We start from the raw sequence: 13527 nt of genomic DNA on the forward strand, positions 1-13527 counted from the left end.
TAGGGTCAAGATTAGGTTTCTTGAGGATGGGAGAGATAAGAGCATGTTTAAAAGAAGAGGGGACCACGCCAGAGGAGAGTGAGAGGTTGAAGAGGTGAGCGAGGTAAGAGCAGGCCGTGGGGGAGAGAGAGCGAAGGAGGCGAGAGGGGATAGGATCGAGAGGACAGGTGGAGGGTGGAGAGGATAGAATAAGTGAGCGAACTTCATCACCCGAGGTGGGGCAGAAGGAGCACCAGAGTTGGTTGGTGGGGGTAGGTGAAGGGAAAAGGGGGAGAAGAGAGGGAAGGGAGGAGGAGATGTTAAGTCTGATGGCCTCAATTTTGGAAGAGAAAAAGGTGGCGAAGTCAGAGGCGGAAAGGGAAGGTGGGATGGGAGGGGGGGTGGAGAGAGGAGGGAGTTGAAGGTGGCAAAGAGGCGGCGGGGATTGGAGGACTGAGAAGAAATGAGGGACTTAAAAAAGGATTGTTTGGCAAGGGAGAGGGCGGAGCAGAATGAGGTGAGGATAAATTTAAAGTGAAGGAAGTCAGCCAGGGAACGAGATTTCCTCCAGAGGCGTTCAGCGGTGCGAGAGCATTTTTGGAGGAAGCGGGTGAGGTTGGAGTGCCAGGGTTGGGGAATGAGGCGGCGTTGGGGGATGGAGGAGGCCGGGGCAACAGCATCAAGGGCAATAGTGAGGGAGAGGTTGTCAAGATGTGCCAAAGTAAGCAGAGCTGCCACAAACCATGGCAGTAGTAGCTTGTGTGTGTATATCAGCATAGGGCTATTAATGTTATTAAAACCAGTCTTTACAGAAAACTGTCCAGAAGGTATCATTTATTTATCTTTGCTACACTAGCTGCGGTTGGTACAGGTTAACAGAAAGTTCCCTAATGAGGAATGATGTCATCACATGAGTAGGGCATGCACCTGGGATTATAAGTATCTGGTAACTGCAAGCACAAGTTGCCAGATTGAGTCCCCTTGGATCAGTGTCTAGCAGTTCCAGCTATTCTACATTTGTGCACCAGACCTCAGCTGTGAACCTGAATATTATTTTTTAGTCTCCTGTGTATCAGAGTGTGGCTTTTAACCCTGACCATTGCTTGTTGTTAAATGTGATTCAGACCTTAGCTCTGAATATAACTGCTGACTATTTCTTGCTCAAATACTGGACTTTAGCTGTGAATTTGATTTATATTAATCTGTCTCCTGAAAAATCAGATTTAGTTAGGAACTCTGACCGCTGCTATTGCAACTTTGATTTAGATATTGGTATTCTGACCACTGACTTTGCAGTACTTATAGTGCTGAACTTTTCTGTTTCTGTCTCCGGCCGTGAATCCTTGCTGCTACTCATTTAATATTTGCAAAACCAACTTCAGCCTTGAACTTGACTGCTGCTATTTTTATTGTCTACAGAACTTCTACTGCAGTTTATTCATTTTTATTCCTACTACATAAATTAGGCTATGTTTCTGGAATATAACTGCTGAGTGTCATTATCTGAGTGTCAGACTTTAGCCCTGCGTTCTGTTCCACTATGATTTGATTTATTGTGTACAGATGCTAATCTCCTCTCTATAGCTTCATTATATGCATATCAGGCATCAACCTATGTTCTAACATTGCTCAACTGGTTGCACCAGTGCCAACTATTCTATGACTTTAGAGGCAAGACTTTTCAGGATCCTTTGTGATCAGTGTGCTTTAATACTGCCTACCACAGAAAAGTGTAATCTAGCTGGTATTAACCAGGGAACCCCGCAAGGAGATTTAGTCATGGCTCTCTGGACGGGCACCAGACGAGACCAGTTGGAGATGGTATAGGTATAGTACTGGGTACTGGTAGAGGTATTTGGATGACCAGGACAGCTGGAAGGCTGGAGACTCTGTTTACCCAGGTACGATGGGTGACTGCAGGTATAGGATGTCTGGATTACTAGGTTAAGTTGAGAAGCTGGATAATCTGGTTTTCCTAGTTGACAGGTGACTTCAGATTTAGGATGTCTGAATTGCCAGATGAAGCTGAGAAGCTGGAGACTCTGGTTTTCCAATTTGATGGGTGACTGCAGATTTAGGATGTCTGAGTTGCCAGATAAAACTAAGAAGAGGTTTTATTTCTGAAACCTATTTGTGCAACTTAATGTATGTCTTGTTCTAAACATTTTTGTAACTAAGCCTTGGAAACATTTTTCAGAATAAAAAAATTTAATCTAGTGTGTTCTCCGTGATTCTTTCTGGCATTACGATGCCCAAGGAGGTTCATGCAACAGGTGTATGTGATGTAAGTGTGAAACATTAGAAAAGATTGAGTGAAGAATTGAGTGAAGATTGAAATTCTAGCATTCATGTCCACCCTTAATAAATTACAATATAATGTTCACACTGACAAAGTTTCAGAGTATAAATTGCACTATTTACTAGTTAAGACTTGGCGTGTGTGTGTGTGTGTGTGAGGGAACACAATTGAGAAATATGTGACATTTCAGTCTTGATAGATCGCCTCATGAAAATGCACACGTTATTGTCTAAAGCAGAAGATTTTAATTCTTTTTCCACATAGCTCTCACCCCCCACCTTTGGAGTTTAGCTGTCAATAAAATTGATCTCCCAAATGTCACATGAGTTTCGAAGTGACCTGAGATCGGGAATGATCTAACCTCTGGCTTTGCTGGTCAGGTCCAATCCTCTGCATACCACAAAAACTCATCAGATATGCTTAGCTATCTCTTTCTGTCTAATTTTAAAAGATTATTGATACTTGCATAGGTTCAGACTCATGTCATCTAGCAAAGCACACGTTGAGATTACATTACAAGGTTACATACAATATACATTGTCATACATGAATTCAACAGAAAATAACATCAGTCATTAGATATACTATATAATCGTCACAGTCACACAGAAGCTTTGTGTTAGCTCAGCAATAGGAATTCAGCACTTATCCACTTGTAATCTGTTTTGCTGTGTGTTATGTTATATTTTCTTAATTGGTTTTATAATCTGTAAGCATTGTACTTTTTTGTATAGTAAATTTAAAAATGATTAAGTGCTGTCCTTATTTCTCTAAATGAATTCACTGCCTGTTTAGAAGAGGTTGATTGCTTGGCTGTGTTAACCCAATGTGGGAATTGTTAACTCTTTTAGCTATTGTGTGCAACTGGGTGATTAAGTTATAGGCGTTCTACATGACTTATACGTAGATGGTGGCAGTTGGGGAGAGGTGTGGAAGTGTGTGCCTGTGTTGGGAAAGGGATCAGTTAAATCTGTAGCCTAAGAAATAGGTGAGAGTGAGATTGAGACTGTAACTCTGTGTATTCCTTTACAGTAAACTTCCAAGTCACAAGTGCATAGAATGTGATTGGTGACAGGTAAAGGTAGTAGGAGCGGTTTCCTGATAAAATAGAAGTGATATACTGGTTGACTGTTTGATTATTTGATAAGGTATCAGATCAGTCAGCAGCACAGTTGGCTCTCTCTGACACTTAATGAAACACAAATAACAGTTTCATGCACTAATAAAGAATTTGCGCAGAACAGGGCAATGGATGAAGTGGATCATTATGTAAGGTATGTGTACACACAGGGTGAGCTATAGGTATCTACTACACATGTACCGACCTTGGCTTGCCCTCCACTTCGCTTCTGCCTCAACCTTTGGATCTCTACGCCTCTCTGTTTACCGAACCCGGCTTGTTTAACTTTTCTTCCATCTCATCTCCTGTTAGCCAGCCTTTCTCCCTGCCACTGGGCTCCTATCCAGTCTCCGGACCGTGACAGAATAATCAGGCCCAAAGATGGATCCCGCGGGAGTAGCTGCGCTAAATACTCTGAAAAACCAAGTAAAGGAGTTGCAAGAGTTTGCCTGCATTTCTCAGAACAAGATCAGAGAACTAGAAGCCCTTGCTAAAGCTCAGCAGGAACAAATAGCTCAATTGCAGAAAGAATTAAAAGATTATGACGCCACTGCTGCACAAGTTTCGCGTCCACCATTGCCTACAAAATTCAGTGGTGATCGTCATTTATACAGAGGCTACTTAAACCAGTGCAACATTTATTTTCACATGCTACCTACACAGTTCAAAGATGATAAGATGAAGATCTTCATAATTAATCTCCTGATAGGGGAAGCCCTAGCCTGGGTCTCTCCTTACATTGAGCAAGATAGTGTAATTCTGAAAGATCTGGAATCTTTTACGTCCGCTATGGGGCAAGTCTTTGATGATCCTAACCGATGTGCCACCGCTGAAGCTAAACTCCATAGACTGCGACAAGGAAGACGCTCAGTGGCAGAGTATACCGCTGCATTCCAATGCTTGGTTGCAGACACCACATGGAATGATTCTGCAAAAAAAAAACAGTTCCGTCGCGGCCTTTCTGAGCAAGTAAAGGATGAACTGGCCAGAGTAGACACCCATGATGATCTGAATGATTTTATCCAGCTGTGCATTCGTATTGATCAAAGGCTAAGTGAGAGGAAAAATGAAAGATTAAGAGCCTTCGGTATGACCAGTAATTTGCATCAGTTTAATAGACCTACAGTGTTCAAAGCTGCACCATCAGACAATCCAAGTGGCTCAACCGAACCAATGCAAATTGATGTAATTAGGAAACCACTCAGTTTTAATGAGAAACAGAGATGTCGGGAGGAGAATTTTTGTTTATATTGTGGTGATCAAGGACATTATGCCTTCACTTGCCCAAATAAGATTCGCCAGACCATCGCTATGACTGACTTTAAGTAAATGGACTCCAAAGAGTCTAGTCAATCCAGTTCCATCTCACAATCACTTAATCCCTTGGCTCATGAAAACAGAGATCCTCTGCCGCAACAATCACAACAATTTACTGCACTCAGATCAAGGTGAAGGCACTCCGCTAACTGAGAATAGAAATAAATGAAACACCACAGGTCACAATATACTTTACAAAGACACCCAGCTGATCTATTGGAAAGGGGATGCTACAGATAGAAAGTGAGTAAAGAATTAGCTAACTTTGCTTACATCTTATCAAGTGTTGATCAGTTTTTATCTCTTACTAGTGCATGTTTTTTTTTCTTTCATACTGTATATGTAATTTTTGTTGCACATGCTAAAATATATTTGAAAACATTGAAATATTTCCAGATCAAGGGGTTTATTTAAATGCTGACAAACAGCTCTTTCATTGTTTTTTCTTTTCTAAAAAGGGTTAAGGCTGGAGAAATCAGAGATCTTTCTGGCATTAATTACTGGCAAAGCTTTTTCCAACAAAGTAAATCTGGGTGCACACTACAGAAATTTCGACCAACTTTTTATGCCGAGCGATTTTACATGCAATCACTGGTCCGATCGCTCGGTCCATGGACTGCATACACACTAGCCTTGTTTAGGACGATAAAGGGAAGAGCGGACGTCCCTTTAGCGACTTTTTACAGCCATGTTGTCGTGAGCAATGACTGTAATTTCGCACTCACTGTTGTGGATCGGTCGGAAGTTTATACACACTACACAGCGGTAATGAGATTGGAACGAAAATATTAAACGGTACGACCAACCAAATGAGGCGATAATCGTCCATTTGGGCAGACTTTCGACCATCGTGTCACTACACACACTGACCCGACTTTTGAATGAGCGGTCGTATGTCGGCTGTTTGAGCCGATTATTGGACGAAAACAGTGTAGTGTGTACCCAGCTTAACACCATGACAGTGTTATCTGTCTTTTTCAATGAGATCCAGCTGATGCCTCTCAGAGCACTTTCTCCATTTGCTGGAGGGGTTTCGCTGGACCTCCCAGAGTAGCTCCAGCATGGTAAATTGCAGTGGTACTTATTTATGTATACCTATTGACAGTGACCAGGCTGGGGTCATAAATAGACCCCTAAACATCATAGTGAACACTTTTGCTTTGGTAACAATGAAAACGTACAACATAATAATTGTTTCATACTGAAGGCTAGTGCTGGTCACACAAAGCCAGAATCGGTTTGAATCACTTGCCATGTAACTGCATTTCTAGTCAATGAAGTTGGTCCAAACTCTGGTCATTCCGTGACTGGATATCATAGGACTCATTACAGTGCTGTCTGTTGATGACCAAGGATCAGATTTACAAACATGTCCTTTAAGTGGACTTGACACCAACACCAGGGCTTGATCAACCAATATGCTAATCAGGCTGCAGCCTAGTGCCGCAGAGGAGCTGTTCTCCCCCCTCTTTCCTCCTCCACACTGTCGCTCCCTCCTCCCCACTCCTCCTCCCACCCCTCCCCTCTCCTCACTGGCTGCAGGCATGATGTCATTGTCATGTCCCGACTGTGTCAGTGAGGAGCTGCAGTGAGAGGAGCTGGCTGCCAGTGGAAGAGAAGACTGGAAACAGGTAAGTAGATTTGTGATTATACAGGGGGACAGCGTATATAAAGGGGGACAGAGAGCCTGCAGAAATAGGAACAGAGACCCTGCGCAAAGGTGGACAGAGAGCATGCAGAAAGGGGAAGAGTGTGCAGAAAGGGGGACAGAGAACATACAGAAAGGGGGACAGAGTGTTCTGAGGGAGACAGAGTGTGTTCTGAGGGGGACAGTGGGCAGAAAGAGGGACAGTGTAATGAGGGGTGACAGAGTGTAATGTACAAGCTATGCAAGAAGGAGCTCAAACTGTGTGCCACCATTGGGATAGATGTGGATTTGGTAAAATAGTATCTTTGAAAGGCCATAGAATTTTAGGATTAGAAAGGGGAGTCATGAATTGGCCGCTTAGGTGTGATCAAATGCCTGGGGGGTCATGAATTGGTTGCTGGTGGGGTGAGGGTATGATCTCTGTATTGTGTTGTGGTCATGAGGATGCTCTCTAAAGAGCCTCATCATTGAGGGTTTGTAATGTTAGCACATTTGCAAAACAGGACCCCAACTTTCCAGAAGATAGCTAAACAACAACAAAGCTGCAAGAGCAAGCAAGAAAGAACAGGTAAGAGAATCTATCTAAATTTGTTTGCTGGAGAGTACTCCTGAATTTTCCTTTAATGATTTGGAGGGGGGCGGGCGCTACCGGTGTATTAGCCTAGAGCAGCCAGAACCCTTAATCAGGCCCTGACCAACACACAGTTGAAGTATCTATTTTGTAGTCTGCATTAGTATTAATCATAGTTGCCTACTCTCCCAGAATCTCCCAGGTTTGAGTGAGACCTCCACAGAAAACACTTACCTGCCTCAAGGTAGGTGGGGCACAATGCAAATTGCATCATCTAGCCCTGCCCACATCAAACACTGCATGCGCTTTCAAGAGCTTTAGTGATGCGCTTTCCATGTGCTTTGCAGGCGTTGTGCTTTTACCAGCACTATCGTTTGTACTGGTAGTGTACTTTAACAATTGAAAAATAGGGTGTGCAGAAAAAATTAAAACATAATGTGGACATTTTAGAACACAATGGTGGGAATGGCTTATTTGGCGAATACAACCCTGCAGTGGCGTAACAAGCTCCAGAATTGCCCATGTGGCTGCTATGGGGTGTAGAAGGGAGGCCCAGCTATACCAGAACATCTGCTACAGATGCCCACACTCTGCTCTTCTGGTCACGCCAGGGGACTAGCACATGTGCAGTGGGCTTTTAGTCACAGACCTGAGGAGCCCACCCTCTGATGCCCCTGCTGCCCTGTAATAACATCCAGTCTCTAGACGCTGTACCTAAAGATAACCACATACTTGTTGTTATAAGGTACTTCAATAGAAGCATAGCCTGTAAGATAACTAGAAATGTCAGTGCCAATGATCTCTGGATGCAATAGTTTTACTGTGTAAGTTGAGCTTAATCAAGTATAAACAATTTGTAGACTGATAGAACCTACAGACTCCAATTCAGTTCTATGTGGATTCAGACAAGACTGTAAAAACTAGAATTTGTTTTGATTTTTCAGACTATAATATTGGTACTTGCTTACAATCCTATAGTTTCTAACAGTGATGCACTAAAAAGGAGCATTTGGTGAGATAGCCTGTGCTTGCTTGTAAAAGACTGTATTGAAAGTAGTAATAAAACTATATGATGCATATATATAATTTGCTGATTTAGAAGGCTGGCATACAGCATCCACGCCTGAAGACACCAGGAATCAATACCTCCTACTGCTCTTGGGATTAGGTTGGCTTCAGTAACAGATCTGCCAATATAAATTTTTAAAGCCATGTTTCTATTCCTTTTTATTGTAGTATTGATTTCAAATCATGTCATGAAAAAAGTATGAATTCTTCCCAGAAGTTTTGTATATTCATGTAACTTTTGTTGTAGAATTTATATATATATTTTTTAACATTGCTACCTCGGCTGCTGAAGCTGAACTTATTTTTTTTTTTATTAATAATAGGATGTATGGTAAAGATGGTGAGATGGTGCAGCTGGAAGATCTACTGAGGAAAAAAGTCACAATCTGCCACCTGTTAAAAAACAAATGTAAAAAACACTTCTGTTTGAGACCATGTAACAAAGCTTAACCCATACTGGAATGTAATTAAACGTAATAGAGTAAGTTTTAAAGCACATACAAAACTATACCTTACAAATGTCCTGATTTAAGGGCTCTGTCCCACGGGGAAAGCTTATTCTCAGGGGTCAGAAAGCTGGGAGGTATAGCCTATTCACTGCTGCCTTGCAATAGTCTACAGGCTCATTTACAGATTTGTGGTGTTCATACTTTATACTTTGTATTATGCATACCTCTCAGCTTTAGAGCACAGCAAGAGTATGGAGGAGCAGAGCATGTGTAGTGATGCCTCTTCCATGTATGCGCAGTGAGTGGGGCATCAAGGCAGAGAAACCAGAACCTGGTGCTTTAAATGCACTAGGCATGCTCCCTGTGCGACATGGCCATGCCCCCTGTCCCAATTCCTGGTGCAAATTTAAAAGGTATGCATAATGCAATGTAGGAAGAATGAGCTAAACATCTGTGTAAATGAGCTTGTAGCCTCATTGCCAATGAATATTTGTAAACAATTGTATTGAATTGAGAATACATTGTGTTCAGTAATCAATGCAACTACCAAACCTAGCTATGAAGCACATGGAGATATATGTCTGCATCTTTAGTGAGTTTCCACATTGCAGCTACCACTAATCCTGGACATAATCAAGAGTCAGTCCATGTCTAGGTCTTTATGTGCAATAATAATTGGTTTATGGTAAAATACACCTAAGGGAATTTTGTAGGAATTGCTGGACACACTGATCTAGAAGTTACTTTGCCATAGCATCTGTTTTGCTTGCAATGAACTGGAATTTTTTTCTACCTCCCAATTTTGGAGCACTGGGACTTGTGGCCACACCCCAGGGGCTATACCTTGCACTTTTGAGGCTGACTCTTCTCCTTCTCCTCTCATCAGTGGTTGGTGCACGTTCATCACTGCTCTGCTAACAGTGATGAACGTGACGGGCAATACCTCCAGACTTTCTGGTAGGTATGTAAACACAGCACAGGGAACTCGTGTTCAGGCAAATGTGTGAAAGACTCATAGTGGTCATAGAATTTTCTAAAATTAGACCAGGGGGCCTCAACGCCGATATATATGTGTCACCATGCTCTCACACAAATTTTGCTAAGGGGCTGGGTGATGCAGAGTTCCGCCCTGGTTATATACATTTTTCTTTGTTTATTGCTCTTCCCACAAACTTTAGTAGATGAAAACTAAATAATTTGGGCAATCCTTAACACTAGCATTAGTTCCCGAGAATCTTGACATTGACCAAGATACCTCAGGAAAGTGACCTTTAAAACAGTTGTATCAGATTTCCACCTAGCAGTCATCTCCACCTACCTGAGCTTTAATCAGCATAAACTATGAAAATGGCTTAATGTTTGACTTCTAAACACTGTGCAGTTGCTCCCTAAAGAAGTAACCTGGCAGCATAAATAACGCTCATTTTATAGCCAGCAGGTGCATGGTGCACCTGGTGTAAACATCTTCATTTCCATTTGTCTCTTAATAACAGATGGCTTTAATCTAAAGGGAATCTGCAGAATACAACTTTATTTCAGCTGCAGCTGAGACTTCCATTTACCAGCTGGGTGCCTGCACCAAGCTGGGGAGATTCATCATAAGGAAGAAGAGAAAAAGAATGGGAACACTTGAAAACATAATTAAAATGGGTTATATTATTCCAGTAGAATAAAAGTGTAAACACTTTTGAAACCACAGTGGAGAGTTGAATTAATGATCATAAATTGAGACACAAATTGCATGAGGGCCATGAAATTGGTGAATACCACAGCTAGACAAGCTCCTAATCTGCTACTCATTTTTATATTTTGCTCAGACTATGAAAAGTAAATTCACATTATCATAACGTGAATACAGCATTAGTTTCATAGGCTCTATATGACCCAATATTTATGCAAGTAATGTGTGCACATATTTTTCCCCAGCACAGTGCAATATATGCACTGCCTTTCAACATCCTTGTACTTAAGTGCAGCTTACACAAGAACACACACACATGCAAGCTCAACACCACATACATTGGAAGAGGTCACTGGCATCAAATATTCAAGAGTTAGGGTTAACTATTGGCATCCTAAACAAACACATTTTTTAAAAAAAAATATTTTCATTTAATTTTCAATCCTCCACGCAGCTATAACTTTGGATCAAAACCGTTTTCTTTATAAGAATTTTGAATTTAGTGCCATTTTTGGGAGTAGGCTGACTTCGTATATGCATGCACTGCCTCAAAGGTCATTATTATTATTATTGTTATTATTATTGTAGATTTGTAAGTCAGCACATTGTTCCACAGCACCATGCAGTAGGGAAAACAAGACATACATAAAACAGAAACATACATAAAACAAGGACATAAGGTCATAGGGCACCAAAACGGAGAGTGAGCTAGTAGGAGGCTCGGAACTGCTCTCTGCCTTTGGTTAACGTTGTTCCTGGATGCTGGATAAGTCATCTGGACCTGACGACATAAAGGAGCCTGACTCAGAACCCTAAACTGGCGAACAGTACCGGCACTAGTTAAGTCACTAAATTAGAGATAATGCATTATGTGTGCATTTAATTGTAGTTACTTAGCAATGTCAGGTCTCTTCAGTACTTTTGTAGAGCCTGTGCTAAAGATGGACAGCAGGATGCATACATTTTATGGAGCCTGTGATAAGCCTTTAATGAATTAAGGTGAAGGAGTCTTTTGCATAACATGCAATTCTCAATCAAGAGTAAACCTCAGCCCCATGAGCAATATAAGGACACTTTTGAGACTAAATGCGATTTATGTGCCATTCAGGGGTTAGAGAGAGCAAGGTCTCAAACAAGTATAGGTTTGGAGGACACGTTTTCAATCAGATTGTGATTTCCCAGTTGATTTGAATAATTCCTCCAGTGCTGAATCTAAAAGAGATTAAACAGTTTCCGAACACGTTTATTGTGGACAATGTGGAAATTCTGCTAAAGCATATTTCAAATCTATGAGTATGGTTCAGAAACAGGCTTCCACAGAGCTTCATGAATAACTTTTTAAAGACTTTGAATAATATTTTTTTTCTTTGCATCAGTGATGAAGGAGCTCACTCTAATTTGAAGAGGTTAAAATATATGTATCCATTCAGGGATGAGGATTTCGAAGTGGGGCATGGTACTAAAAGTGGATGCGCCTGGGCTAGAATGTCATCCAGAAATAATATTCCTATTGAAGATGGGGGTCTCCTCAGAGATTTCATGCATAGGAATATGGAGATTTGTTTTAAGAAACTTCATATTTTATATGGAACCACTTTGAAATCTGCTGTAGTTATGACTTCAGTGGTAAGAGCACTTAGATTAGTGTTTCCCCAAATCCAGTCCTCAAGGACGACTAACCATGCCTGTTTTCAATATCTCTGTGCTGAAGGTCAGGGGGTAAATGTATCAAGAGTTTTCCGGCGGGTTTGAAAACTGGAGATGTTGCCTATAGCAACCAATCAGATTCTAGCTATCATTTTGTAGAATGTACTAAATAAATGATAGCTAGAATCTGATTGGTTTTTCAAACTCGCCAGAAAACTCTCAGCTTGATACATTTACCCCCAGGTGTAGTAGTACGAATTGATGCATTGTAAAAGATCCACAGGTGGTACTAATTATTTCACCTATACTGTGAGACCTGGAAAACATGCTCCGTGTGGACTGAATTTGGGAAACACTGATATGTTGAAAAGCATTCAAGTTATGCAGAGAGGCATACAATCTTTTTGTGAAGCATCTTTAGATACCATTGATTTCACAGCAAGGACAATGGCCTCAGCCGTGGTGGCTGGGAAAGCCCTCTGGTTGGAAGCTTGTGTAGCAGACACTCAGTCAGTCAGTTGGCATCTAGCAAATTTTCCATTTGAAAGATTGCAGCTTTTTGAAGACAACTTGAACACTGTTATACAGTTCTCTGGGAGTAAATCTTGCTACAAGATAGGAGGCCTATGTATTGTTTCTTGGCTCATCAGCACTTCAGAGACATGAGAACTTTTAAGCCAGGGAGACAATATGGAAGAAAAAAATATGCCTTCTACATTCCAACAGTCCTTTGAGGTTTTGAGGTCCAAAGAAGGAAGGTCAAATTGGAAGACTCTGCAATGACTGATCACCCTCCACCAGTAGGGGCCAGAATTGCACAGTATGCAGAGATATGGGCCCACTGCCTCACTGATCAATTGGTGTTACACTTTTTTAAGAAAGGAGTACAGACATAGTACATCAGTATCCCAAAGGGATTGTCTTTGTGCCATCCAGGACTCTATTATTCAAGGTATAATTTTTAGTCTTGCACTACAGTCTGCAATCATTAATAAGGCTGACGCAATGTCTCTTGTTCCTGCAGGTCAGGAAGGTACCAGCTTGTATTACATACTCTTCATCAGAGATGCTTCTCATGGGTCTTGATTTGAAGGGACTAATAAGTTTATTCATATCAAACATTTCCATATGGAATCTTTGAATTCTATCCATATGCCTTTAGAATGCTTATTTTCATATCCCTGTTGAAGTTCATCACAGGAAATTCCTCGGGTTCTGGAGCAACAGTTTCAGTTCACCTGCTTGCCCTTCAGGCTGGTGACATCTCCAATAAATTTTATGTGGACAACATTCAAGTAGGTGGGAGTTCAGATCTCAATGTCAAGTGTATCATGATCCAGTCCCTGACACATCAATTACAGAGTCATCATCAGCTATCAATAAGAGGTTTTAACTATTTAGCGTGTTTTCTTCCACCATAAGGCTGTCCCACGGGTAGGCTGGCAGATGCATGATCTCCATTGGGAACTTCTAAGAAAGTGAGATTACAGACAGACTTCTCTGAATCATCACAGTGTCAAAAGCCACCAGGAAGGCTCAAAGGAGGTGGTCAAGCCCAAAATTAAGTACAAAATGAGTGTCACTTTTGGAGCCAGAATGGATGATATAACGCGCCAGTATCACACACTGGGAAACACACCTTCAGTGACAACGGTCAAAAAACATGAAAGTGTTCACATAAATGTTTGAAAACGAGAACAGTGTGAAACGCAATTTCTTCTTCATCTAAAATGGTGTTTACTCCGACA

The sequence above is a fragment of the Mixophyes fleayi genome, chromosome 1 (assembly GCF_038048845.1).
Source record: "Mixophyes fleayi isolate aMixFle1 chromosome 1, aMixFle1.hap1, whole genome shotgun sequence".
NCBI classification, from domain to species: Eukaryota; Metazoa; Chordata; class Amphibia; order Anura; family Limnodynastidae; genus Mixophyes; species Mixophyes fleayi.